At 43.2% G+C, this 26948-nt stretch overlaps 19 non-coding genes across 19 annotated transcripts; all 19 read right to left on the bottom strand.

Moving 5' to 3' along the window:
- Positions 1-2566: 2566 nt before the first annotated feature.
- On the bottom strand, positions 2567-2648 carry trnal-uag (transfer RNA leucine (anticodon UAG)). Its single transcript has one exon. It is a non-coding gene; the product is annotated as a tRNA-Leu (tRNA).
- Positions 2649-4099: 1451 nt separating this feature from the next.
- trnal-aag (transfer RNA leucine (anticodon AAG)) lies at positions 4100-4181 on the bottom strand. The gene has a single exon. It is a non-coding gene; the product is annotated as a tRNA-Leu (tRNA).
- A 682-nt stretch (positions 4182-4863) lies between these two features.
- On the bottom strand, positions 4864-4945 carry trnal-uag (transfer RNA leucine (anticodon UAG)). Its single transcript has one exon. It is a non-coding gene; the product is annotated as a tRNA-Leu (tRNA).
- A 691-nt stretch (positions 4946-5636) lies between these two features.
- trnal-aag (transfer RNA leucine (anticodon AAG)) lies at positions 5637-5718 on the bottom strand. Its single transcript has one exon. It is a non-coding gene; the product is annotated as a tRNA-Leu (tRNA).
- A 1490-nt stretch (positions 5719-7208) lies between these two features.
- trnal-aag (transfer RNA leucine (anticodon AAG)) lies at positions 7209-7290 on the bottom strand. The gene has a single exon. It is a non-coding gene; the product is annotated as a tRNA-Leu (tRNA).
- A 682-nt stretch (positions 7291-7972) lies between these two features.
- trnal-uag (transfer RNA leucine (anticodon UAG)) lies at positions 7973-8054 on the bottom strand. The gene has a single exon. It is a non-coding gene; the product is annotated as a tRNA-Leu (tRNA).
- Positions 8055-8745: 691 nt separating this feature from the next.
- Positions 8746-8827, bottom strand: trnal-aag (transfer RNA leucine (anticodon AAG)). The gene has a single exon. It is a non-coding gene; the product is annotated as a tRNA-Leu (tRNA).
- A 1468-nt stretch (positions 8828-10295) lies between these two features.
- On the bottom strand, positions 10296-10377 carry trnal-uag (transfer RNA leucine (anticodon UAG)). Its single transcript has one exon. It is a non-coding gene; the product is annotated as a tRNA-Leu (tRNA).
- A 3027-nt stretch (positions 10378-13404) lies between these two features.
- trnal-uag (transfer RNA leucine (anticodon UAG)) lies at positions 13405-13486 on the bottom strand. The gene has a single exon. It is a non-coding gene; the product is annotated as a tRNA-Leu (tRNA).
- Positions 13487-14937: 1451 nt separating this feature from the next.
- Positions 14938-15019, bottom strand: trnal-aag (transfer RNA leucine (anticodon AAG)). Its single transcript has one exon. It is a non-coding gene; the product is annotated as a tRNA-Leu (tRNA).
- Positions 15020-17217: 2198 nt separating this feature from the next.
- On the bottom strand, positions 17218-17299 carry trnal-uag (transfer RNA leucine (anticodon UAG)). Its single transcript has one exon. It is a non-coding gene; the product is annotated as a tRNA-Leu (tRNA).
- A 691-nt stretch (positions 17300-17990) lies between these two features.
- trnal-aag (transfer RNA leucine (anticodon AAG)) lies at positions 17991-18072 on the bottom strand. Its single transcript has one exon. It is a non-coding gene; the product is annotated as a tRNA-Leu (tRNA).
- A 1468-nt stretch (positions 18073-19540) lies between these two features.
- Positions 19541-19622, bottom strand: trnal-uag (transfer RNA leucine (anticodon UAG)). The gene has a single exon. It is a non-coding gene; the product is annotated as a tRNA-Leu (tRNA).
- Positions 19623-21073: 1451 nt separating this feature from the next.
- On the bottom strand, positions 21074-21155 carry trnal-aag (transfer RNA leucine (anticodon AAG)). The gene has a single exon. It is a non-coding gene; the product is annotated as a tRNA-Leu (tRNA).
- Positions 21156-21837: 682 nt separating this feature from the next.
- Positions 21838-21919, bottom strand: trnal-uag (transfer RNA leucine (anticodon UAG)). Its single transcript has one exon. It is a non-coding gene; the product is annotated as a tRNA-Leu (tRNA).
- Positions 21920-22610: 691 nt separating this feature from the next.
- On the bottom strand, positions 22611-22692 carry trnal-aag (transfer RNA leucine (anticodon AAG)). Its single transcript has one exon. It is a non-coding gene; the product is annotated as a tRNA-Leu (tRNA).
- A 1464-nt stretch (positions 22693-24156) lies between these two features.
- On the bottom strand, positions 24157-24238 carry trnal-aag (transfer RNA leucine (anticodon AAG)). The gene has a single exon. It is a non-coding gene; the product is annotated as a tRNA-Leu (tRNA).
- A 682-nt stretch (positions 24239-24920) lies between these two features.
- Positions 24921-25002, bottom strand: trnal-uag (transfer RNA leucine (anticodon UAG)). The gene has a single exon. It is a non-coding gene; the product is annotated as a tRNA-Leu (tRNA).
- Positions 25003-25693: 691 nt separating this feature from the next.
- trnal-aag (transfer RNA leucine (anticodon AAG)) lies at positions 25694-25775 on the bottom strand. The gene has a single exon. It is a non-coding gene; the product is annotated as a tRNA-Leu (tRNA).
- Positions 25776-26948: the final 1173 nt, after the last annotated feature.

Here is a 26948-nt window from a genome sequence, read left to right on the forward strand (position 1 = left end):
TGAACACAGTCCATTGTTTCAATGGGTTGGCTTAGCAGTTAAATCAAGTGGACTCAGCGAAAAATACAGGCAAATGTGACTCAATGGGAAGGCGCCCTGTGTTACCTTGTTTGAAAACCAGACTGAAGGAATAGAAAATCACCTCCTGTATGGACATTGCACATGCTACGAAGCTCAGCTGGCTCTTGCAGTTTTCAACAACAACAGATCTTACAGTAGAAAGTACTACAAGTAGCCAACACATACATGCAAATAGCAGTCGATTGGCAGTGGTGGGATTTGAACCCACGCCTCCTGAGAGACTGGAGCCTAAATCCATACTACCATTAATTGTGATTTTACCCAAACAATTCTGAGTCGTTTGAATGAAAAGTCCACTTTGACGACAATTGGACAATCAAATCGAAGAAACACATGGAAGAACATTCGAAACTTCAAACACATACCCTGTGGGAGTATAGAGCTTGACTCAAGATCAAAAGACCACTAAACTATCAGCCAAGTTCCGGGCTTTAGCTCTTGGGTCAATTCTGTCATATTATCAACTTCAAAAGCCAAAGCAAGTCACTTTCAGCAGTAGGTGAGTTCATGTTCAGAAGGAAAGGGAGACATAGCAGTATAAAAAGGATTCCTTTAGCAGAGGATGGTTTCGATCCATCGACCTCTGGGTTATGGGCCCAGCACGCTTCCGCTGCGCCACTCTGCTCTTGTTTATTGAAATAATTTCATACGGACATAGTCTTTGGTTTTAATAGGTTTTATCAGCAGTTGAATCGACTGGACAAGGAGGAAGTTATTGGTAAATGTGAAGTTATGTGCCCCAATCTGAAGGTGCACATCTTAACTCTTACCTCGTTTGAAAACCAGACAGGAGAAAAAGAAAATTACCTCCTGTACACCTCATGTGATATCCCATATGCTACAAAGCTCAGCTGGCTGTTGCAGTTTTGAACAACAAGAGATCCTCTTATAGTAGATAAGCTGCACGTAGCCAATACATTCAACTGACAGTCTATTGGCAGTGGTGGGATTTGAACCCACGCCTCCTGAGAGACTGGAGCCTTAATCCAGCGCCTTTGACCACTCGGCCACACTAGCGTTGGGAAATAGATTTTACCCAAACAAACCGGAGGGGGTTAGATGTAAATGACACTTTGGCGACAATTGGACAATCTTAACGAAGACACAGATGGAAGAACATTAGAAACTTCAAACACATATCCTGTGGGAGTATAGAGCTTTACTCGAGATCAAAGCCCACAAAAATATCAGCCAAGTTCAGGGCTTCAGCTCTTGGGTCAATTCTGTCACATTTTCAACTTCAAAAGCAAGTCACTTTCAGCAGGAGATGAGTTAATGTTTAAAAGGCAAGGACAAGGGGAACATAACAGATAACATGGGAGTTGATAAAGGATTCCTTTAGCAGAGGATGGTTTCGATCCATCGACCTCTGGGTTATGGGCCCAGCACGCTTCCGCTGCGCCACTCTGCTCTTGTTTATTGAAATAATTTCATACGGACATAGTCTTTGGTTTTAATAGGTTTTATCAGCAGTTGAATCGACTGGACAAGGAGCAAGTTATTGGTAAATGTGGAGTTATGTGCCCCAATCTGAAGGTGAACATCTTAACTCTTACCTTGTTTGAAAACCAGACAGGAGAAAAAGAAAATTACCTCCTGTACACCTCATGTGATATCCCATATGCTACAAAGCTCAGGTGGCTGTTGCAGTTTTGAACAACAAGAGATCCTCTTATAGTAGATAAGCTGCACGTAGCCAATACATTCAACTGACAGTCTATTGGCAGTGGTGGGATTTGAACCCACGCCTCCTGACAGACTGGAGCCTTAATCCAGCGCCTTTGACCACTCGGCCACACTACCGTTGGGAACTAGATTTTACCAAAACAAACCGGAGGGGGTTAGATGTAAATGACACTTTGGCGACAATTGGACAATCTTAACGAAGACACACATGGAAGAACATTAGAAACTTCAAACACATATCCTGTGGGAGTATAGAGCTTTACTCGAGATCAAAGACCACAAAAATATCAGCCAAGTTCAGGGCTTCAGCTCTTGGGTCAATTCTGTCACATTTTCAACTTCAAAAGCAAGTCACTTTCAGCAGGAGATGAGTTAATGTTTAGAAGGCAAGGACAAGGGGAACATAACAGATAACATGGGAGTTGATAAAGGATTCCTTTAGCAGAGGATGGTTTCGATCCATCGACCTCTGGGTTATGGGCCCAGCACGCTTCCGCTGCGCCACTCTGCTGTTTTACAATGAAACAGTTTCATATGAACACAGTCCATTGTTTCAATGGGTTGGCTTAGCAGTTAAATCAAGTGGACTCAGCGAAAAATACAGGCAAATGTGACTCAATGGGAAGGCGCCCTGTGTTACCTTGTTTGAAAACCAGACTGAAGGAATAGAAAATCACCTCCTGTATGGACATTGCACATGCTACGAAGCTCAGCTGGCTCTTGCAGTTTTCAACAACAACAGATCTTACAGTAGAAAGTACTACAAGTAGCCAACACATACAAGCAAATAGCAGTTGATTGGCAGTGGTGGGATTTGAACCCACGCCTCCTGAGAGACTGGAGCCTAAATCCAGCGCCTTAGACCACTCGGCCACACTACCATTAAATCTGATTTTACCCAAACAATTCTGAGTCGTCTGAATGAAAAGTCCACTTTGACGACAATTGGACAATCAAATCGAAGAAACACATGGAAGAACATTCGAAACTTCAAACACATACCCTCTGGGAGTATAGAGCTTGACTCAAGATCAAAAGACCACTAAACTATCAGCCAAGTTCAGGGCTTTAGCTCTTGGGTCAATTCTGTCATATTATCAACTTCAAAAGCCAAAGCAAGTCACTTTCAGCAGTAGGTGAGTTCATGTTCAGAAGGAAAGGGAGACATAGCAGTGTAAAAAGGATTACTTTAGCAGAGGATGGTTTCGATCCATCGACCTCTGGGTTATGGGCCCAGCACGCTTCCGCTGCGCCACTCTGCTCTTGTTTATTGAAATAATTTCATATGAACATAGTCTTTGGTTTTAATAGGTTTTATCAGCAGTTGAATCGACTGGACAAGGAGGAAGTTATTGGTAAATGTGAAGTTATGTGCCCCAATCTCAAGGTGCACATCTTAACTCTTACCTTGTTTGAAAACCAGACAGGAGAAAAAGAAAATTACCTCCTGTACACCTCATGTGGTATCCCATATGCTACAAAGCTCAGGTGGCTGTTGCAGTTTTGAACAACAAGAGATCCTCTTATAGTAGATAAGCTGCACGTAGCCAATACATTCAACTGACAGTCTATTGGCAGTGGTGGGATTTGAACCCACGCCTCCTGACAGACTGGAGCCTTAATCCAGCGCCTTTGACCACTCGGCCACACTACCGTTGGGAAACAGATTTTACCCAAACAAACCGGAGGGGGTTAGATGTAAATGACACTTTGGCGACAATTGGACAATCTTAACGAAGACACAGATGGAAGAACATTAGAAACTTCAAACACATATCCTGTGGGAGTTTAGAGCTTTACTCGAGATCAAAGCCCACAAAAATATCAGCCAAGTTCAGGGCTTCAGCTCTTGGGTCAATTCTGTCACATTTTCAACTTCAAAAGCAAGTCACTTTCAGCAGGAGATGAGTTAATGTTTAGAAGGCAAGGACAAGGGGAACATAACAGATAACATGGGAGTTGATAAAGGATTCCTTTAGCAGAGGATGGTTTCGATCCATCGACCTCTGGGTTATGGGCCCAGCACGCTTCCGCTGCGCCACTCTGCTCTTGTTTATTGAAATAATTTCATACGGACATAGTCTTTGGTTTTAATAGGTTTTATCAGCAGTTGAATCGACTGGACAAGGAGGAAGTTATTGGTAAATGTGAAGTTATGTGCCCCAATCTGAAGGTGCACATCTTAACTCTTACCTCGTTTGAAAACCAGACAGGAGAAAAAGAAAATTACCTCCTGTACACCCCATATGCTACAAAGCTCAGCTGGCTGTTGCAGTTTTCTACAACTAGTAGATAAGCTGCACGTAGCCAATACATTCAACTGACAGTCTATTGGCAGTGGTGGGATTTGAACCCACGCCTCCTGAGAGACTGGAGCCTTAATCCAGCGCCTTTGACCACTCGGCCACACTACCGTTGGGAACTAGATTTTACCCAAACAAACCGGAGGGGGTTAGATGTAAATGACACTTTGGCGACAATTGGACAATCTTAACGAAGACACAGATGGAAGAACATTAGAAACTTCAAACACATATCCTGTGGGAGTATAGAGCTTTACTCGAGATCAAAGCCCACAAAAATATCAGCCAAGTTCAGGGCTTCAGCTCTTGGGTCAATTCTGTCACATTTTCAACTTCAAAAGCAAGTCACTTTCAGCAGGAGATGAGTTAATGTTTAGAAGGCAAGGACAAGAGGAACATAACAGATAACATGGGAGTTGATAAAGGATTCCTTTAGCAGAGGATGGTTTCGATCCATCGACCTCTGGGTTATGGGCCCAGCACGCTTCCGCTGCGCCACTCTGCTGTTTTACAATGAAACAGTTTCATATGAACACAGTCCATTGTTTCAATGGGTTGGCTTAGCAGTTAAATCAAGTGGACTCAGCGAAAAATACAGGCAAATGTGACTCAATGGGAAGGCGCCCTGTGTTACCTTGTTTGAAAACCAGACTGAAGGAATAGAAAATCACCTCCTGTATGGACATTGCACATGCTACGAAGCTCAGCTGGCTCTTGCAGTTTTCAACAACAACAGATCTTACAGTAGAAAGTACTACAAGTAGCCAACACATACAAGCAAATAGCAGTTGATTGGCAGTGGTGGGATTTGAACCCACGCCTCCTGAGAGACTGGAGCCTAAATCCAGCGCCTTAGACCACTCGGCCACACTACCATTAAATCTGATTTTACCCAAACAATTCTGAGTCGTCTGAATGAAAAGTCCACTTTGACGACAATTGGACAATCAAATCGAAGAAACACATGGAAGAACATTCGAAACTTCAAACACATACCCTCTGGGAGTATAGAGCTTGACTCAAGATCAAAAGACCACTAAACTATCAGCCAAGTTCATGGCTTTAGCTCTTGGGTCAATTCTGTCATATTATCAACTTCAAAAGCCAAAGCAAGTCACTTTCAGCAGTAGGTGAGTTCATGTTCAGAAGGAAAGGGAGACATAGCAGTGTAAAAAGGATTACTTTAGCAGAGGATGGTTTCGATCCATCGACCTCTGGGTTATGGGCCCAGCACGCTTCCGCTGCGCCACTCTGCTCTTGTTTATTGAAATAATTTCATACGAACATAGTCTTTGGTTTTAATAGGTTTTATCAGCAGTTGAATCGACTGGACAAGGAGGAAGTTATTGGTAAATGTGAAGTTATGTGCCCCAATCTGAAGGTGCACATCTTAACTCTTACCTTGTTTGAAAACCAGACAGGAGAAAAAGAAAATTACCTCCTGTACACCTCATGTGATATCCCATATGCTACAAAGCTCAGGTGGCTGTTGCAGTTTTGAACAACAAGAGATCCTCTTATAGTAGATTAGCTGCACGTAGCCAATACATTCAACTGACAGTCTATTGGCAGTGGTGGGATTTGAACCCACGCCTCCTGAGAGACTGGAGCCTTAATCCAGCGCCTTTGACCACTCGGCCACACTACCGTTGGGAACTAGATTTTACCCAAACAAACCGGAGGGGGTTAGATGTAAATGACACTTTGGCGACAATTGGACAATCTTAACGAAGACACACATGGAAGATTATTAGAAACTTCAAACACATATCCTGTGGGAGTATAGAGCTTTACTCGAGATCAAAGACCACAAAAATGTCAGCCAAGTTCAGGGCTTCAGCTCTTGGGTCAATTCTGTCACATTTTCAACTTCAAAAGCAAGTCACTTTCAGCAGGAGATGAGTTAATGTTTAAAAGGCAAGGACAAGGGGAACATAACAGATAACATGGGAGTTGATAAAGGATTCCTTTAGCAGAGGATGGTTTCGATCCAGCGACCTCTGGGTTATGGGCCCAGCACGCTTCCGCTGCGCCACTCTGCTCTTGTTTATTGAAATAATTTCATACGGACATAGTCTTTGGTTTTAATAGGTTTTATCAGCAGTTGAATCGACTGGACAAGGAGCAAGTTATTGGTAAATGTGGAGTTATGTGCCCCAATCTGAAGGTGCACATCTTAACTCTTACCTTGTTTGAAAACCAGACAGGAGAAAAAGAAAATTACCTCCTGTACACCTCATGTGATATCCCATATGCTACAAAGCTCAGGTGGCTGTTGCAGTTTTGAACAACAAGCGATCCTCTTATAGTAGATAAGCTGCACGTAGCCAATACATTCAACTGACAGTCTATTGGCAGTGGTGGGATTTGAACCCACGCCTCCTGACAGACTGGAGCCTTAATCCAGCGCCTTTGACCACTCGGCCACACTACCGTTGGGAACTAGATTTTACCAAAACAAACCGGAGGGGGTTAGATGTAAATGACACTTTGGCGACAATTGGACAATCTTAACGAAGACACAGATGGAAGAACATTAGAAACTTCAAACACATATCCTGTGGGAGTATAGAGCTTTACTCGAGATCAAAGCCCACAAAAATATCAGCCAAGTTCAGGGCTTCAGCTCTTGGGTCAATTCTGTCACATTTTCAACTTCAAAAGCAAGTCACTTTCAGCAGGAGATGAGTTAATGTTTAGAAGGCAAGGACAAGAGGAACATAACAGATACCATGGGAGTTGATAAAGGATTCCTTTAGCAGAGGATGGTTTCGATCCATCGACCTCTGGGTTATGGGCCCAGCACGCTTCCGCTGCGCCACTCTGCTCTTGTTTATTGAAATAATTTCATACGGACATAGTCTTTGGTTTTAATAGGTTTTATCAGCAGTTGAATCGACTGGACAAGGAGGAAGTTATTGGTAAATGTGGAGTTATGTGCCCCAATCTGAAGGTGCACATCTTAACTCTTACCTCGTTTGAAAACCAGACAGGAGAAAAAGAAAATTACCTCCTGTACACCTCATGTGATATCCCATATGCTACAAAGCTCAGCTGGCTGTTGCAGTTTTGAACAACAAGAGATCCTCTTATAGTAGATAAGCTGCACGTAGCCAATACATTCAACTGACAGTCTATTGGCAGTGGTGGGATTTGAACCCACGCCTCCTGAGAGACTGGAGCCTTAATCCAGCGCCTTTGACCACTCGGCCACACTACCGTTGGGAACTAGATTTTACCCAAACAAACCGGAGGGGGTTAGATGTAAATGACACTTTGGCGACAATTGGACAATCTTAACAAAGACACAGATGGAAGAACATTAGAAACTTCAAACACATATCCTGTGGGAGTATAGAGCTTTACTCGAGATCAAAGCCCACAAAAATATCAGCCAAGTTCAGGGCTTCAGCTCTTGGGTCAATTCTGTCACATTTTCAACTTCAAAAGCAAGTCACTTTCAGCAGGAGATGAGTTAATGTTTAGAAGGCAAGGACAAGAGGAACATAACAGATAACATGGGAGTTGATAAAGGATTCCTTTAGCAGAGGATGGTTTCGATCCATCGACCTCTGGGTTATGGGCCCAGCACGCTTCCGCTGCGCCACTCTGCTGTTTTACAATGAAACAGTTTCATATGAACACAGTCCATTGTTTCAATGGGTTGGCTTAGCAGTTAAATCAAGTGGACTCAGCGAAAAATACAGGCAAATGTGACTCAATGGGAAGGCGCCCTGTGTTACCTTGTTTGAAAACCAGACTGAAGGAATAGAAAATCACCTCCTGTATGGACATTGCACATGCTACGAAGCTCAGCTGGCTCTTGCAGTTTTCAACAACAACAGATCTTACAGTAGAAAGTACTACAAGTAGCCAACACATACAAGCAAATAGCAGTTGATTGGCAGTGGTGGGATTTGAACCCACGCCTCCTGAGAGACTGGAGCCTAAATCCAGCGCCTTAGACCACTCGGCCACACTACCATTAAATCTGATTTTACCCAAACAATTCTGAGTCGTCTGAATGAAAAGTCCACTTTGACGACAATTGGACAATCAAATCGAAGAAACACATGGAAGAACATTCGAAACTTCAAACACATACCCTCTGGGAGTATAGAGCTTGACTCAAGATCAAAAGACCACTAAACTATCAGCCAAGTTCATGGCTTTAGCTCTTGGGTCAATTCTGTCATATTATCAACTTCAAAAGCCAAAGCAAGTCACTTTCAGCAGTAGGTGAGTTCATGTTCAGAAGGAAAGGGAGACATAGCAGTGTAAAAAGGATTACTTTAGCAGAGGATGGTTTCGATCCATCGACCTCTGGGTTATGGGCCCAGCACGCTTCCGCTGCGCCACTCTGCTCTTGTTTATTGAAATAATTTCATACGAACATAGTCTTTGGTTTTAATAGGTTTTATCAGCAGTTGAATCGACTGGACAAGGAGGAAGTTATTGGTAAATGTGAAGTTATGTGCCCCAATCTGAAGGTGCACATCTTAACTCTTACCTTGTTTGAAAACCAGACAGGAGAAAAAGAAAATTACCTCCTGTACACCTCATGTGATATCCCATATGCTACAAAGCTCAGGTGGCTGTTGCAGTTTTGAACAACAAGAGATCCTCTTATAGTAGATAAGCTGCACGTAGCCAATACATTCAACTGACAGTCTATTGGCAGTGGTGGGATTTGAACCCACGCCTCCTGAGAGACTGGAGCCTTAATCCAGCGCCTTTGACCACTCGGCCACACTACCGTTGGGAACTAGATTTTACCCAAACAAACCGGAGGGGGTTAGATGTAAATGACACTTTGGCGACAATTGGACAATCTTAACGAAGACACACATGGAAGATTATTAGAAACTTCAAACACATATCCTGTGGGAGTATAGAGCTTTACTCGAGATCAAAGACCACAAAAATGTCAGCCAAGTTCAGGGCTTCAGCTCTTGGGTCAATTCTGTCACATTTTCAACTTCAAAAGCAAGTCACTTTCAGCAGGAGATGAGTTAATGTTTAGAAGGCAAGGACAAGGGGAACATAACAGATAACATGGGAGTTGATAAAGGATTCCTTTAGCAGAGGATGGTTTCGATCCATCGACCTCTGGGTTATGGGCCCAGCACGCTTCCGCTGCGCCACTCTGCTCTTGTTTATTGAAATAATTTCATACGGACATAGTCTTTGGTTTTAATAGGTTTTATCAGCAGTTGAATCGACTGGACAAGGAGCAAGTTATTGGTAAATGTGGAGTTATGTGCCCCAATCTGAAGGTGCACATCTTAACTCTTACCTTGTTTGAAAACCAGACAGGAGAAAAAGAAAATTACCTCCTGTACACCTCATGTGATATCCCATATGCTACAAAGCTCAGGTGGCTGTTGCAGTTTTGAACAACAAGAGATCCTCTTATAGTAGATAAGCTGCACGTAGCCAATACATTCAACTGACAGTCTATTGGCAGTGGTGGGATTTGAACCCACGCCTCCTGACAGACTGGAGCCTTAATCCAGCGCCTTTGACCACTCGGCCACACTACCGTTGGGAACTAGATTTTACCAAAACAAACCGGAGGGGGTTAGATGTAAATGACACTTTGGCGACAATTGGACAATCTTAACGAAGACACACATGGAAGAACATTAGAAACTTCAAACACATATCCTGTGGGAGTATAGAGCTTTACTCGAGATCAAAGACCACAAAAATATCAGCCAAGTTCAGGGCTTCAGCTCTTGGGTCAATTCTGTCACATTTTCAACTTCAAAAGCAAGTCACTTTCAGCAGGAGATGAGTTAATGTTTAGAAGGCAAGGACAAGGGGAACATAACAGATAACATGGGAGTTGATAAAGGATTCCTTTAGCAGAGGATGGTTTCGATCCATCGACCTCTGGGTTATGGGCCCAGCACGCTTCCGCTGCGCCACTCTGCTGTTTTACAATGAAACAGTTTCATATGAACACAGTCCATTGTTTCAATGGGTTGGCTTAGCAGTTAAATCAAGTGGACTCAGCGAAAAATACAGGCAAATGTGACTCAATGGGAAGGCGCCCTGTGTTACCTTGTTTGAAAACCAGACTGAAGGAATAGAAAATCACCTCCTGTATGGACGTTGCACATGCTACGAAGCTCAGCTGGCTCTTGCAGTTTTCAACAACAACAGATCTTACAGTAGAAAGTACTACAAGTAGCCAACACATACAAGCAAATAGCAGTTGATTGGCAGTGGTGGGATTTGAACCCACGCCTCCTGAGAGACTGGAGCCTAAATCCAGCGCCTTAGACCACTCGGCCACACTACCATTAAATCTGATTTTACCCAAACAATTCTGAGTCGTCTGAATGAAAAGTCCACTTTGACGACAATTGGACAATCAAATCGAAGAAACACATGGAAGAACATTCGAAACTTCAAACACATACCCTCTGGGAGTATAGAGCTTGACTCAAGATCAAAAGACCACTAAACTATCAGCCAAGTTCAGGGCTTTAGCTCTTGGGTCAATTCTGTCATATTATCAACTTCAAAAGCCAAAGCAAGTCACTTTCAGCAGTAGGTGAGTTCATGTTCAGAAGGAAAGGGAGACATAGCAGTGTAAAAAGGATTACTTTAGCAGAGGATGGTTTCGATCCATCGACCTCTGGGTTATGGGCCCAGCACGCTTCCGCTGCGCCACTCTGCTCTTGTTTATTGAAATAATTTCATATGAACATAGTCTTTGGTTTTAATAGGTTTTATCAGCAGTTGAATCGACTGGACAAGGAGGAAGTTATTGGTAAATGTGAAGTTATGTGCCCCAATCTCAAGGTGCACATCTTAACTCTTACCTTGTTTGAAAACCAGACAGGAGAAAAAGAAAATTACCTCCTGTACACCTCATGTGGTATCCCATATGCTACAAAGCTCAGGTGGCTGTTGCAGTTTTGAACAACAAGAGATCCTCTTATAGTAGATAAGCTGCACGTAGCCAATACATTCAACTGACAGTCTATTGGCAGTGGTGGGATTTGAACCCACGCCTCCTGACAGACTGGAGCCTTAATCCAGCGCCTTTGACCACTCGGCCACACTACCGTTGGGAAACAGATTTTACCCAAACAAACCGGAGGGGGTTAGATGTAAATGACACTTTGGCGACAATTGGACAATCTTAACGAAGACACAGATGGAAGAACATTAGAAACTTCAAACACATATCCTGTGGGAGTATAGAGCTTTACTCGAGATCAAAGCCCACAAAAATATCAGCCAAGTTCAGGGCTTCAGCTCTTGGGTCAATTCTGTCACATTTTCAACTTCAAAAGCAAGTCACTTTCAGCAGGAGATGAGTTAATGTTTAAAAGGCAAGGACAAGGGGAACATAACAGATAACATGGGAGTTGATAAAGGATTCCTTTAGCAGAGCATGGTTTCGATCCATCGACCTCTGGGTTATGGGCCCAGCACGCTTCCGCTGCGCCACTCTGCTCTTGTTTATTGAAATAATTTCATACGGACATAGTCTTTGGTTTTAATAGGTTTTATCAGCAGTTGAATCGACTGGACAAGGAGCAAGTTATTGGTAAATGTGGAGTTATGTGCCCCAATCTGAAGGTGCACATCTTAACTCTTACCTTGTTTGAAAACCAGACAGGAGAAAAAGAAAATTACCTCCTGTACACCTCATGTGATATCCCATATGCTACAAAGCTCAGGTGGCTGTTGCAGTTTTGAACAACAAGCGATCCTCTTATAGTAGATAAGCTGCACGTAGCCAATACATTCAACTGACAGTCTATTGGCAGTGGTGGGATTTGAACCCACGCCTCCTGACAGACTGGAGCCTTAATCCAGCGCCTTTGACCACTCGGCCACACTACCGTTGGGAACTAGATTTTACCAAAACAAACCGGAGGGGGTTAGATGTAAATGACACTTTGGCGACAATTGGACAATCTTAACGAAGACACACATGGAAGAACATTAGAAACTTCAAACACATATCCTGTGGGAGTATAGAGCTTTACTCGAGATCAAAGCCCACAAAAATATCAGCCAAGTTCAGGGCTTCAGCTCTTGGGTCAATTCTGTCACATTTTCAACTTCAAAAGCAAGTCACTTTCAGCAGGAGATGAGTTAATGTTTAGAAGGCAAGGACAAGGGGAACATAACAGATAACATGGGAGTTGATAAAGGATTCCTTTAGCAGAGGATGGTTTCGATCCATCGACCTCTGGGTTATGGGCCCAGCACGCTTCCGCTGCGCCACTCTGCTCTTGTTTATTGAAATAATTTCATACGGACATAGTCTTTGGTTTTAATAGGTTTTATCAGCAGTTGAATCGACTGGACAAGGAGCAAGTTATTGGTAAATGTGGAGTTATGTGCCCCAATCTGAAGGTGCACATCTTAACTCTTACCTTGTTTGAAAACCAGACAGGAGAAAAAGAAAATTACCTCCTGTACACCTCATGTGATATCCCATATGCTACAAAGCTCAGGTGGCTGTTGCAGTTTTGAACAACAAGCGATCCTCTTATAGTAGATAAGCTGCACGTAGCCAATACATTCAACTGACAGTCTATTGGCAGTGGTGGGATTTGAACCCACGCCTCCTGACAGACTGGAGCCTTAATCCAGCGCCTTTGACCACTCGGCCACACTACCGTTGGGAACTAGATTTTACCAAAACAAACCGGAGGGGGTTAGATGTAAATGACACTTTGGCGACAATTGGACAATCTTAACGAAGACACACATGGAAGAACATTAGAAACTTCAAACACATATCCTGTGGGAGTATAGAGCTTTACTCGAGATCAAAGCCCACAAAAATATCAGCCAAGTTCAGGGCTTCAGCTCTTGGGTCAATTCTGTCACATTTTCAACTTCAAAAGCAAGTCACTTTCAGCAGGAGATGAGTTAATGTTTAGAAGGCAAGGACAAGGGGAACATAACAGATAACATGGGAGTTGATAAAGGATTCCTTTAGCAGAGGATGGTTTCGATCCATCGACCTCTGGGTTATGGGCCCAGCACGCTTCCGCTGCGCCACTCTGCTGTTTTACAATGAAACAGTTTCATATGAACACAGTCCATTGTTTCAATGGGTTGGCTTAGCAGTTAAATCAAGTGGACTCAGCGAAAAATACAGGCAAATGTGACTCAATGGGAAGGCGCCCTGTGTTACCTTGTTTGAAAACCAGACTGAAGGAATAGAAAATCACCTCCTGTATGGACATTGCACATGCTACGAAGCTCAGCTGGCTCTTGCAGTTTTCAACAACAACAGATCTTACAGTAGAAAGTACTACAAGTAGCCAACACATACAAGCAAATAGCAGTTGATTGGCAGTGGTGGGATTTGAACCCACGCCTCCTGAGAGACTGGAGCCTAAATCCAGCGCCTTAGACCACTCGGCCACACTACCATTAAATCTGATTTTACCCAAACAATTCTGAGTCGTCTGAATGAAAAGTCCACTTTGACGACAATTGGACAATCAAATCGAAGAAACACATGGAAGAACATTCGAAACTTCAAACACATACCCTCTGGGAGTATAGAGCTTGACTCAAGATCAAAAGACCACTAAACTATCAGCCAAGTTCAGGGCTTTAGCTCTTGGGTCAATTCTGTCATATTATCAACTTCAAAAGCCAAAGCAAGTCACTTTCAGCAGTAGGTGAGTTCATGTTCAGAAGGAAAGGGAGACATAGCAGTGTAAAAAGGATTACTTTAGCAGAGGATGGTTTCGATCCATCGACCTCTGGGTTATGGGCCCAGCACGCTTCCGCTGCGCCACTCTGCTCTTGTTTATTGAAATAATTTCATATGAACATAGTCTTTGGTTTTAATAGGTTTTATCAGCAGTTGAATCGACTGGACAAGGAGGAAGTTATTGGTAAATGTGAAGTTATGTGCCCCAATCTCAAGGTGCACATCTTAACTCTTACCTTGTTTGAAAACCAGACAGGAGAAAAAGAAAATTACCTCCTGTACACCTCATGTGGTATCCCATATGCTACAAAGCTCAGGTGGCTGTTGCAGTTTTGAACAACAAGAGATCCTCTTATAGTAGATAAGCTGCACGTAGCCAATACATTCAACTGACAGTCTATTGGCAGTGGTGGGATTTGAACCCACGCCTCCTGACAGACTGGAGCCTTAATCCAGCGCCTTTGACCACTCGGCCACACTACCGTTGGGAAACAGATTTTACCCAAACAAACCGGAGGGGGTTAGATGTAAATGACACTTTGGCGACAATTGGACAATCTTAACGAAGACACAGATGGAAGAACATTAGAAACTTCAAACACATATCCTGTGGGAGTATAGAGCTTTACTCGAGATCAAAGCCCACAAAAATATCAGCCAAGTTCAGGGCTTCAGCTCTTGGGTCAATTCTGTCACATTTTCAACTTCAAAAGCAAGTCACTTTCAGCAGGAGATGAGTTAATGTTTAGAAGGCAAGGACAAGGGGAACATAACAGATAACATGGGAGTTGATAAAGGATTCCTTTAGCAGAGGATGGTTTCGATCCATCGACCTCTGGGTTATGGGCCCAGCACGCTTCCGCTGCGCCACTCTGCTCTTGTTTATTGAAATAATTTCATACGGACATAGTCTTTGGTTTTAATAGGTTTTATCAGCAGTTGAATCGACTGGACAAGGAGGAAGTTATTGGTAAATGTGAAGTTATGTGCCCCAATCTGAAGGTGCACATCTTAACTCTTACCTCGTTTGAAAACCAGACAGGAGAAAAAGAAAATTACCCCCTGTACACCCCATATGCTACAAAGCTCAGCTGGCTGTTGCAGTTTTCTACAACTAGTAGATAAGCTGCACGTAGCCAATACATTCAACTGACAGTCTATTGGCAGTGGTGGGATTTGAACCCACGCCTCCTGAGAGACTGGAGCCTTAATCCAGCGCCTTTGACCACTCGGCCACACTACCGTTGGGAACAAGATTTTACCCAAGTAAACCGGAGGGGGTTAGATGTAAATGACACTTTGGCGACAATTGGACAATCTTAACGAAGACACACATGGAAGAACATTAGAAACTTCAAACACATATCCTGTGGGAGTATAGAGCTTTACTCGAGATCAAAGACCACAAAAATGTCAGCCAAGTTCAGGGCTTCAGCTCTTGGGTCAATTCTGTCACATTTTCAACTTCAAAAGGAAGTCACTTTCAGCAGGAGATGAGTTAATGTTTAGAAGGCAAGGACAAGGGAAACATAACAGATAACATGGGAGTTGATAAAGGATTCCTTTAGCAGAAGATGGTTTCGATCCATCGACCTCTGGGTTATGGGCCCAGCACGCTTCCGCTGCGCCACTCTGCTCTTTCACAATGAAACAGTTTCATATGAACACAGTCCATTGTTTCAATGGGTTGGCTTAGCAGTTAAATCAAGTGGACTCAGCGAAAAATACAGGCAAATGTGACTCAATGGGAAGGCGCCCTGTGTTACCTTGTTTGAAAACCAGACTGAAGGAATAGAAAATCACCTCCTGTATGGACATTGCACATGCTACGAAGCTCAGCTGGCTCTTGCAGTTTTCAACAACAACAGATCTTACAGTAGAAAGTACTACAAGTAGCCAACACATACATGCAAATAGCAGTCGATTGGCAGTGGTGGGATTTGAACCCACGCCTCCTGAGAGACTGGAGCCTAAATCCATACTACCATTAATTGTGATTTTACCCAAACAATTCTGAGTCGTTTGAATGAAAAGTCCACTTTGACGACAATTGGACAATCAAATCGAAGAAACACATGGAAGAACATTCGAAACTTCAAACACATACCCTGTGGGAGTATAGAGCTTGACTCAAGATCAAAAGACCACTAAACTATCAGCCAAGTTCCGGGCTTTAGCTCTTGGGTCAATTCTGTCATATTATCAACTTCAAAAGCCAAAGCAAGTCACTTTCAGCAGTAGGTGAGTTCATGTTCAGAAGGAAAGGGAGACATAGCAGTATAAAAAGGATTCCTTTAGCAGAGGATGGTTTCGATCCATCGACCTCTGGGTTATGGGCCCAGCACGCTTCCGCTGCGCCACTCTGCTCTTGTTTATTGAAATAATTTCATACGGACATAGTCTTTGGTTTTAATAGGTTTTATCAGCAGTTGAATCGACTGGACAAGGAGGAAGTTATTGGTAAATGTGAAGTTATGTGCCCCAATCTGAAGGTGCACATCTTAACTCTTACCTCGTTTGAAAACCAGACAGGAGAAAAAGAAAATTACCTCCTGTACACCTCATGTGATATCCCATATGCTACAAAGCTCAGCTGGCTGTTGCAGTTTTGAACAACAAGAGATCCTCTTATAGTAGATAAGCTGCACGTAGCCAATACATTCAACTGACAGTCTATTGGCAGTGGTGGGATTTGAACCCACGCCTCCTGAGAGACTGGAGCCTTAATCCAGCGCCTTTGACCACTCGGCCACACTAGCGTTGGGAAATAGATTTTACCCAAACAAACCGGAGGGGGTTAGATGTAAATGACACTTTGGCGACAATTGGACAATCTTAACGAAGACACAGATGGAAGAACATTAGAAACTTCAAACACATATCCTGTGGGAGTATAGAGCTTTACTCGAGATCAAAGCCCACAAAAATATCAGCCAAGTTCAGGGCTTCAGCTCTTGGGTCAATTCTGTCACATTTTCAACTTCAAAAGCAAGTCACTTTCAGCAGGAGATGAGTTAATGTTTAGAAGGCAAGGACAAGAGGAACATAACAGATAACATGGGAGTTGATAAAGGATTCCTTTAGCAGAGGATGGTTTCGATCCATCGACCTCTGGGTTATGGGCCCAGCACGCTTCCGCTGCGCCACTCTGCTGTTTTACAATGAAACAGTTTCATATGAACACAGTCCATTGTTTCAATGGGTTGGCTTAGCAGTTAAATCAAGTGGACTCAGCGAAAAATACAGGCAAATGTGACTCAATGGGAAGGCGCCCTGTGTTACCTTGTTTGAAAACCAGACTGAAGGAATAGAAAATCACCTCCTGTATGGACATTGCACATGCTACGAAGCTCAGCTGGCTCTTGCAGTTTTCAACAACAACAGATCTTACAGTAGAAAGTACTACAAGTAGCCAACACATACAAGCAAATAGCAGTTGATTGGCAGTGGTGGGATTTGAACCCACGCCTCCTGAGAGACTGGAGCCTAAATCCAGCGCCTTAGACCACTCGGCCACACTACCATTAATTGTGATTTTACCCAAACAATTCTGAGTCGTCTGAATGAAAAGTCCACTTTGACGACAATTGGACAATCAAATCGAAGAAACACATGGAAGAACATTCGAAACTTCAAACACATACCCTCTGGGAGTATAGAGCTTGACTCAAGATCAAAAGACCACTAAACTATCAGCCAAGTTCATGGCTTTAGCTCTTGGGTCAATTCTGTCATATTATCAACTTCAAAAGCCAAAGCAAGTCACTTTCAGCAGTAGGTGAGTTCATGTTCAGAAGGAAAGGGAGACATAGCAGTGTAAAAAGGATTACTTTAGCAGAGGATTGTTTCGATCCATCGACCTCTGGGTTATGGGCCCAGCACGCTTCCGCTGCGCCACTCTGCTCTTGTTTATTGAAATAATTTCATACGAACATAGTCTTTGGTTTTAATAGGTTTTATCAGCAGTTGAATCGACTGGACAAGGAGGAAGTTATTGGTAAATGTGAAGTTATGTGCCCCAATCTGAAGGTGCACATCTTAACTCTTACCTTGTTTGAAAACCAGACAGGAGAAAAAGAAAATTACCTCCTGTACACCTCATGTGATATCCCATATGCTACAAAGCTCAGGTGGCTGTTGCAGTTTTGAACAACAAGAGATCCTCTTATAGTAGATAAGCTGCACGTAGCCAATACATTCAACTGACAGTCTATTGGCAGTGGTGGGATTTGAACCCACGCCTCCTGAGAGACTGGAGCCTTAATCCAGCGCCTTTGACCACTCGGCCACACTACCGTTGGGAACTAGATTTTACCCAAACAAACCGGAGGGGGTTAGATGTAAATGACACTTTGGCGACAATTGGACAATCTTAACGAAGACACACATGGAAGATTATTAGAAACTTCAAACACATATCCTGTGGGAGTATAGAGCTTTACTCGAGATCAAAGACCACAAAAATGTCAGCCAAGTTCAGGGCTTCAGCTCTTGGGTCAATTCTGTCACATTTTCAACTTCAAAAGCAAGTCACTTTCAGCAGGAGATGAGTTAATGTTTAAAAGGCAAGGACAAGGGGAACATAACAGATAACATGGGAGTTGATAAAGGATTCCTTTAGCAGAGGATGGTTTCGATCCATCGACCTCTGGGTTATGGGCCCAGCACGCTTCCGCTGCGCCACTCTGCTCTTGTTTATTGAAATAATTTCATACGGACATAGTCTTTGGTTTTAATAGGTTTTATCAGCAGTTGAATCGACTGGACAAGGAGCAAGTTATTGGTAAATGTGGAGTTATGTGCCCCAATCTGAAGGTGAACATCTTAACTCTTACCTTGTTTGAAAACCAGACAGGAGAAAAAGAAAATTACCTCCTGTACACCTCATGTGATATCCCATATGCTACAAAGCTCAGGTGGCTGTTGCAGTTTTGAACAACAAGAGATCCTCTTATAGTAGATAAGCTGCACGTAGCCAATACATTCAACTGACAGTCTATTGGCAGTGGTGGGATTTGAACCCACGCCTCCTGACAGACTGGAGCCTTAATCCAGCGCCTTTGACCACTCGGCCACACTACCGTTGGGAACTAGATTTTACCAAAACAAACCGGAGGGGGTTAGATGTAAATGACACTTTGGCGACAATTGGACAATCTTAACGAAGACACACATGGAAGAACATTAGAAACTTCAAACACATATCCTGTGGGAGTATAGAGCTTTACTCGAGATCAAAGACCACAAAAATATCAGCCAAGTTCAGGGCTTCAGCTCTTGGGTCAATTCTGTCACATTTTCAACTTCAAAAGCAAGTCACTTTCAGCAGGAGATGAGTTAATGTTTAGAAGGCAAGGACAAGGGGAACATAACAGATAACATGGGAGTTGATAAAGGATTCCTTTAGCAGAGGATGGTTTCGATCCATCGACCTCTGGGTTATGGGCCCAGCACGCTTCCGCTGCGCCACTCTGCTGTTTTACAATGAAACAGTTTCATATGAACACAGTCCATTGTTTCAATGGGTTGGCTTAGCAGTTAAATCAAGTGGACTCAGCGAAAAATACAGGCAAATGTGACTCAATGGGAAGGCGCCCTGTGTTACCTTGTTTGAAAACCAGACTGAAGGAATAGAAAATCACCTCCTGTATGGACATTGCACATGCTACGAAGCTCAGCTGGCTCTTGCAGTTTTCAACAACAACAGATCTTACAGTAGAAAGTACTACAAGTAGCCAACACATACAAGCAAATAGCAGTTGATTGGCAGTGGTGGGATTTGAACCCACGCCTCCTGAGAGACTGGAGCCTAAATCCAGCGCCTTAGACCACTCGGCCACACTACCATTAAATCTGATTTTACCCAAACAATTCTGAGTCGTCTGAATGAAAAGTCCACTTTGACGACAATTGGACAATCAAATCGAAGAAACACATGGAAGAACATTCGAAACTTCAAACACATACCCTCTGGGAGTATAGAGCTTGACTCAAGATCAAAAGACCACTAAACTATCAGCCAAGTTCAGGGCTTTAGCTCTTGGGTCAATTCTGTCATATTATCAACTTCAAAAGCCAAAGCAAGTCACTTTCAGCAGTAGGTGAGTTCATGTTCAGAAGGAAAGGGAGACATAGCAGTGTAAAAAGGATTACTTTAGCAGAGGATGGTTTCGATCCATCGACCTCTGGGTTATGGGCCCAGCACGCTTCCGCTGCGCCACTCTGCTCTTGTTTATTGAAATAATTTCATATGAACATAGTCTTTGGTTTTAATAGGTTTTATCAGCAGTTGAATCGACTGGACAAGGAGGAAGTTATTGGTAAATGTGAAGTTATGTGCCCCAATCTCAAGGTGCACATCTTAACTCTTACCTTGTTTGAAAACCAGACAGGAGAAAAAGAAAATTACCTCCTGTACACCTCATGTGGTATCCCATATGCTACAAAGCTCAGGTGGCTGTTGCAGTTTTGAACAACAAGAGATCCTCTTATAGTAGATAAGCTGCACGTAGCCAATACATTCAACTGACAGTCTATTGGCAGTGGTGGGATTTGAACCCACGCCTCCTGACAGACTGGAGCCTTAATCCAGCGCCTTTGACCACTCGGCCACACTACCGTTGGGAAACAGATTTTACCCAAACAAACCGGAGGGGGTTAGATGTAAATGACACTTTGGCGACAATTGGACAATCTTAACGAAGACACAGATGGAAGAACATTAGAAACTTCAAACACATATCCTGTGGGAGTTTAGAGCTTTACTCGAGATCAAAGCCCACAAAAATATCAGCCAAGTTCAGGGCTTCAGCTCTTGGGTCAATTCTGTCACATTTTCAACTTCAAAAGCAAGTCACTTTCAGCAGGAGATGAGTTAATGTTTAGAAGGCAAGGACAAGGGGAACATAACAGATAACATGGGAGTTGATAAAGGATTCCTTTAGCAGAGGATGGTTTCGATCCATCGACCTCTGGGTTATGGGCCCAGCACGCTTCCGCTGCGCCACTCTGCTCTTGTTTATTGAAATAATTTCATACGGACATAGTCTTTGGTTTTAATAGGTTTTATCAGCAGTTGAATCGACTGGACAAGGAGGAAGTTATTGGTAAATGTGAAGTTATGTGCCCCAATCTGAAGGTGCACATCTTAACTCTTACCTCGTTTGAAAACCAGACAGGAGAAAAAGAAAATTACCTCCTGTACACCCCATATGCTACAAAGCTCAGCTGGCTGTTGCAGTTTTCTACAACTAGTAGATAAGCTGCACGTAGCCAATACATTCAACTGACAGTCTATTGGCAGTGGTGGGATTTGAACCCACGCCTCCTGAGAGACTGGAGCCTTAATCCAGCGCCTTTGACCACTCGGCCACACTACCGTTGGGAACTAGATTTTACCCAAACAAACCGGAGGGGGTTAGATGTAAATGACACTTTGGCGACAATTGGACAATCTTAACGAAGACACAGATGGAAGAACATTAGAAACTTCAAACACATATCCTGTGGGAGTATAGAGCTTTACTCGAGATCAAAGCCCACAAAAATATCAGCCAAGTTCAGGGCTTCAGCTCTTGGGTCAATTCTGTCACATTTTCAACTTCAAAAGCAAGTCACTTTCAGCAGGAGATGAGTTAATGTTTAGAAGGCAAGGACAAGAGGAACATAACAGATAACATGGGAGTTGATAAAGGATTCCTTTAGCAGAGGATGGTTTCGATCCATCGACCTCTGGGTTATGGGCCCAGCACGCTTCCGCTGCGCCACTCTGCTGTTTTACAATGAAACAGTTTCATATGAACACAGTCCATTGTTTCAATGGGTTGGCTTAGCAGTTAAATCAAGTGGACTCAGCGAAAAATACAGGCAAATGTGACTCAATGGGAAGGCGCCCTGTGTTACCTTGTTTGAAAACCAGACTGAAGGAATAGAAAATCACCTCCTGTATGGACATTGCACATGCTACGAAGCTCAGCTGGCTCTTGCAGTTTTCAACAACAACAGATCTTACAGTAGAAAGTACTACAAGTAGCCAACACATACAAGCAAATAGCAGTTGATTGGCAGTGGTGGGATTTGAACCCACGCCTCCTGAGAGACTGGAGCCTAAATCCAGCGCCTTAGACCACTCGGCCACACTACCATTAAATCTGATTTTACCCAAACAATTCTGAGTCGTCTGAATGAAAAGTCCACTTTGACGACAATTGGACAATCAAATCGAAGAAACACATGGAAGAACATTCGAAACTTCAAACACATACCCTCTGGGAGTATAGAGCTTGACTCAAGATCAAAAGACCACTAAACTATCAGCCAAGTTCATGGCTTTAGCTCTTGGGTCAATTCTGTCATATTATCAACTTCAAAAGCCAAAGCAAGTCACTTTCAGCAGTAGGTGAGTTCATGTTCAGAAGGAAAGGGAGACATAGCAGTGTAAAAAGGATTACTTTAGCAGAGGATGGTTTCGATCCATCGACCTCTGGGTTATGGGCCCAGCACGCTTCCGCTGCGCCACTCTGCTCTTGTTTATTGAAATAATTTCATACGAACATAGTCTTTGGTTTTAATAGGTTTTATCAGCAGTTGAATCGACTGGACAAGGAGGAAGTTATTGGTAAATGTGAAGTTATGTGCCCCAATCTGAAGGTGCACATCTTAACTCTTACCTTGTTTGAAAACCAGACAGGAGAAAAAGAAAATTACCTCCTGTACACCTCATGTGATATCCCATATGCTACAAAGCTCAGGTGGCTGTTGCAGTTTTGAACAACAAGAGATCCTCTTATAGTAGATTAGCTGCACGTAGCCAATACATTCAACTGACAGTCTATTGGCAGTGGTGGGATTTGAACCCACGCCTCCTGAGAGACTGGAGCCTTAATCCAGCGCCTTTGACCACTCGGCCACACTACCGTTGGGAACTAGATTTTACCCAAACAAACCGGAGGGGGTTAGATGTAAATGACACTTTGGCGACAATTGGACAATCTTAACGAAGACACACATGGAAGATTATTAGAAACTTCAAACACATATCCTGTGGGAGTATAGAGCTTTACTCGAGATCAAAGACCACAAAAATGTCAGCCAAGTTCAGGGCTTCAGCTCTTGGGTCAATTCTGTCACATTTTCAACTTCAAAAGCAAGTCACTTTCAGCAGGAGATGAGTTAATGTTTAAAAGGCAAGGACAAGGGGAACATAACAGATAACATGGGAGTTGATAAAGGATTCCTTTAGCAGAGGATGGTTTCGATCCAGCGACCTCTGGGTTATGGGCCCAGCACGCTTCCGCTGCGCCACTCTGCTCTTGTTTATTGAAATAATTTCATACGGACATAGTCTTTGGTTTTAATAGGTTTTATCAGCAGTTGAATCGACTGGACAAGGAGCAAGTTATTGGTAAATGTGGAGTTATGTGCCCCAATCTGAAGGTGCACATCTTAACTCTTACCTTGTTTGAAAACCAGACAGGAGAAAAAGAAAATTACCTCCTGTACACCTCATGTGATATCCCATATGCTACAAAGCTCAGGTGGCTGTTGCAGTTTTGAACAACAAGCGATCCTCTTATAGTAGATAAGCTGCACGTAGCCAATACATTCAACTGACAGTCTATTGGCAGTGGTGGGATTTGAACCCACGCCTCCTGACAGACTGGAGCCTTAATCCAGCGCCTTTGACCACTCGGCCACACTACCGTTGGGAACTAGATTTTACCAAAACAAACCGGAGGGGGTTAGATGTAAATAACACTTTGGCGACAATTGGACAATCTTAACGAAGACACACATGGAAGAACATTAGAAACTTCAAACACATATCCTGTGGGAGTATAGAGCTTTACTCGAGATCAAAGCCCACAAAAATATCAGCCAAGTTCAGGGCTTCAGCTCTTGGGTCAATTCTGTCACATTTTCAACTTCAAAAGCAAGTCACTTTCAGCAGGAGATGAGTTAATGTTTAGAAGGCAAGGACAAGGGGAACATAACAGATAACATGGGAGTTGATAAAGGATTCCTTTAGCAGAGGATGGTTTCGATCCATCGACCTCTGGGTTATGGGCCCAGCACGCTTCCGCTGCGCCACTCTGCTCTTGTTTATTGAAATAATTTCATACGGACATAGTCTTTGGTTTTAATAGGTTTTATCAGCAGTTGAATCGACTGGACAAGGAGGAAGTTATTGGTAAATGTGAAGTTATGTGCCCCAATCTGAAGGTGCACATCTTAACTCTTACCTCGTTTGAAAACCAGACAGGAGAAAAAGAAAATTACCTCCTGTACACCCCATATGCTACAAAGCTCAGCTGGCTGTTGCAGTTTTCTACAACTAGTAGATAAGCTGCACGTAGCCAATACATTCAACTGACAGTCTATTGGCAGTGGTGGGATTTGAACCCACGCCTCCTGAGAGACTGGAGCCTTAATCCAGCGCCTTTGACCACTCGGCCACACTACCGTTGGGAAATAGATTTTACCCAAACAAACCGGAGGGGGTTAGATGTAAATGACACTTTGGCGACAATTGGACAATCTTAACGAAGACACAGATGGAAGAACATTAGAAACTTCAAACACATATCCTGTGGGAGTATAGAGCTTTACTCGAGATCAAAGCCCACAAAAATATCAGCCAAGTTCAGGGCTTCAGCTCTTGGGTCAATTCTGTCACATTTTCAACTTCAAAAGCAAGTCACTTTCAGCAGGAGATGAGTTAATGTTTAGAAGGCAAGGACAAGAGGAACATAACAGATAACATGGGAGTTGATAAAGGATTCCTTTAGCAGAGGATGGTTTCGATCCATCGACCTCTGGGTTATGGGCCCAGCACGCTTCCGCTGCGCCACTCTGCTGTTTTACAATGAAACAGTTTCATATGAACACAGTCCATTGTTTCAATGGGTTGGCTTAGCAGTTAAATCAAGTGGACTCAGCGAAAAATACAGGCAAATGTGACTCAATGGGAAGGCGCCCTGTGTTACCTTGTTTGAAAACCAGACTGAAGGAATAGAAAATCACCTCCTGTATGGACATTGCACATGCTACGAAGCTCAGCTGGCTCTTGCAGTTTTCAACAACAACAGATCTTACAGTAGAAAGTACTACAAGTAGCCAACACATACAAGCAAATAGCAGTTGATTGGCAGTGGTGGGATTTGAACCCACGCCTCCTGAGAGACTGGAGCCTAAATCCAGCGCCTTAGACCACTCGGCCACACTACCATTAATTGTGATTTTACCCAAACAATTCTGAGTCGTCTGAATGAAAAGTCCACTTTGACGACAATTGGACAATCAAATCGAAGAAACACATGGAAGAACATTCGAAACTTCAAACACATACCCTCTGGGAGTATAGAGCTTGACTCAAGATCAAAAGACCACTAAACTATCAGCCAAGTTCATGGCTTTAGCTCTTGGGTCAATTCTGTCATATTATCAACTTCAAAAGCCAAAGCAAGTCACTTTCAGCAGTAGGTGAGTTCATGTTCAGAAGGAAAGGGAGACATAGCAGTGTAAAAAGGATTACTTTAGCAGAGGATTGTTTCGATCCATCGACCTCTGGGTTATGGGCCCAGCACGCTTCCGCTGCGCCACTCTGCTCTTGTTTATTGAAATAATTTCATACGAACATAGTCTTTGGTTTTAATAGGTTTTATCAGCAGTTGAATCGACTGGACAAGGAGGAAGTTATTGGTAAATGTGAAGTTATGTGCCCCAATCTGAAGGTGCACATCTTAACTCTTACCTTGTTTGAAAACCAGACAGGAGAAAAAGAAAATTACCTCCTGTACACCTCATGTGATATCCCATATGCTACAAAGCTCAGGTGGCTGTTGCAGTTTTGAACAACAAGAGATCCTCTTATAGTAGATAAGCTGCACGTAGCCAATACATTCAACTGACAGTCTATTGGCAGTGGTGGGATTTGAACCCACGCCTCCTGAGAGACTGGAGCCTTAATCCAGCGCCTTTGACCACTCGGCCACACTACCGTTGGGAACTAGATTTTACCCAAACAAACCGGAGGGGGTTAGATGTAAATGACACTTTGGCGACAATTGGACAATCTTAACGAAGACACACATGGAAGATTATTAGAAACTTCAAACACATATCCTGTGGGAGTATAGAGCTTTACTCGAGATCAAAGACCACAAAAATGTCAGCCAAGTTCAGGGCTTCAGCTCTTGGGTCAATTCTGTCACATTTTCAACTTCAAAAGCAAGTCACTTTCAGCAGGAGATGAGTTAATGTTTAAAAGGCAAGGACAAGGGGAACATAACAGATAACATGGGAGTTGATAAAGGATTCCTTTAGCAGAGGATGGTTTCGATCCATCGACCTCTGGGTTATGGGCCCAGCACGCTTCCGCTGCGCCACTCTGCTCTTGTTTATTGAAATAATTTCATACGGACATAGTCTTTGGTTTTAATAGGTTTTATCAGCAGTTGAATCGACTGGACAAGGAGCAAGTTATTGGTAAATGTGGAGTTATGTGCCCCAATCTGAAGGTGAACATCTTAACTCTTACCTTGTTTGAAAACCAGACAGGAGAAAAAGAAAATTACCTCCTGTACACCTCATGTGATATCCCATATGCTACAAAGCTCAGGTGGCTGTTGCAGTTTTGAACAACAAGAGATCCTCTTATAGTAGATAAGCTGCACGTAGCCAATACATTCAACTGACAGTCTATTGGCAGTGGTGGGATTTGAACCCACGCCTCCTGACAGACTGGAGCCTTAATCCAGCGCCTTTGACCACTCGGCCACACTACCGTTGGGAACTAGATTTTACCAAAACAAACCGGAGGGGGTTAGATGTAAATGACACTTTGGCGACAATTGGACAATCTTAACGAAGACACACATGGAAGAACATTAGAAACTTCAAACACATATCCTGTGGGAGTATAGAGCTTTACTCGAGATCAAAGACCACAAAAATATCAGCCAAGTTCAGGGCTTCAGCTCTTGGGTCAATTCTGTCACATTTTCAACTTCAAAAGCAAGTCACTTTCAGCAGGAGATGAGTTAATGTTTAGAAGGCAAGGACAAGGGGAACATAACAGATAACATGGGAGTTGATAAAGGATTCCTTTAGCAGAGGATGGTTTCGATCCATCGACCTCTGGGTTATGGGCCCAGCACGCTTCCGCTGCGCCA

This window comes from Pleuronectes platessa, chromosome 8, assembly GCF_947347685.1.
Source record: "Pleuronectes platessa chromosome 8, fPlePla1.1, whole genome shotgun sequence".
Lineage (NCBI taxonomy): Eukaryota > Metazoa > Chordata > Actinopteri > Pleuronectiformes > Pleuronectidae > Pleuronectes > Pleuronectes platessa.